Source organism: Tupaia chinensis, unplaced genomic scaffold (assembly GCF_000334495.1).
Source record: "Tupaia chinensis unplaced genomic scaffold, TupChi_1.0 Scaffold000403_1, whole genome shotgun sequence".
NCBI classification, from domain to species: Eukaryota; Metazoa; Chordata; class Mammalia; order Scandentia; family Tupaiidae; genus Tupaia; species Tupaia belangeri.
Genome location: NW_006159905.1, coordinates 533272 through 534898, shown reverse-complemented (window position 1 = coordinate 534898; position 1627 = coordinate 533272).

Genomic DNA, 1627 nt, shown 5'->3' with positions numbered 1-1627 from the left:
ATTGTGGCACTCAAGACCATGCCTCGTTGGGAGGTGCTTTTTCCCTCTCCCTCTCTCTCTTTTTCTCTCTCTCTGGTGAACACTCATGTCCGCTGACTAAAAAAAGAAGAAAAAAGCTTTGGAGATTATTTGTAGAGATGTAACTTTATATATAGCTCTTTTGGAAGACAATCTGGCAATATCTACTAAACCCGGTATTTCTACTTCTGGTAATACACCCTGATTCACGTGTGTACACAAGAATTAATGGACATGGGGGCCGGCAGCTGCCATGGGGGTTAAGAGCGCTGGACTTCCACATGGCTGACCACTGTTCAAGTCCCGGACCTGGAGGCTTGCTTTGGCACTTTCTCTCTCTCTCACTGTGTCCTCCTCGAATTAAAATAAATAAAGTTAAAATAATTCTAAACAAACAAAAAAAGAATTAATGGACATGAAATCATTTGCAGTGCTGTTTGTAATGGGAAGGGGGACCCAAATGTACTGTGTAAGGAAAATGAGTAAATTGTATATTCGTAAAACATCCTATCACAGAGCAGTGGTGAGTTATATAAGCGATGTTATGACTGATATACCAGCATGGATTCAGCTCACAGTGTTAAGAAAAAAGGCATGTCTGGGACCAGCAGTCAGCGTAATGGCTATGTCACTGGACTCCCACGTAGTCGACCGCGGTTCGTGTCCCGGACCCGGTGGCTTAAACTCACGCCGGGCGCGTGTGCGTGTATGCCCAAGATCCCGAGAGGAGAATGGAGGAGAAGGGATTGTGGTGTGGCCATCCCCCCTGGGGGGTGATTTCTCGCTTTCTGTCTCTATGTCTCTCTTTGTCTGTCTGGCGAGCGCACGTGCCCTACAGTGAAAATCTCTCCAAAAATAAGAAAAAGAAAAAGAAAAAAGGCATGTCACATAATGTTTAAAAGCCTTGCAACTACAAACATTGTTCAGATTTAAATATCATAGGAGCAGAAGGAAACGCATAGGGTTGCTAAATACTAAATTTGGGGTGGTAGCTACCTTGGTGTGACGGGTGGGGCAGGGAGAGTAATGATGTCAGAGAGGTGTGCGTGGGGCTTCGTGAGAGCTCACTGTATAACTTTTCACATCTGTGTGTGTCTGAAATAATTCTTAGTAACCTGACACCTTCTGGGACCTGTGATCCCCACAGAGCTGTGTAAAGGTAAAAGCTAAACAGCCCCCCGGGGACACGGACACGTCAGACTCCAGAGCTCCCTTGGAAGACAACTATTCTGAAGATGAAGCAGAGTCAAAAACAGGGAAGTCGCCCGTGGGAACATGCCGCCAGGTGCAATGACAAGTAACTTCGCAGCTAGGAAGGCTTACCGAGCGCGCTTGCTCAGCACGGCGGGGAGGCTGAAGATGTTCACACAGATAAACGCAGCAATTTCATCCACTCTGCTTTTTTTTTTTTTTTTTTTTAATAAAAAACAAAACAGCAGGTAGGCTTGAAAAAGAAATGTAAAAATAGAAATTCTAAAATTGAAATAAATACATAAGAAACGCAATAAATAGGTTAAATAAGCCGAGTGGAGAATTAGTGAACTGAATGGAGCACTCGAAGTCAGACGGCTGGAAAAGGGAGTTTTGAAACATAAAGGATGGGGGGGGG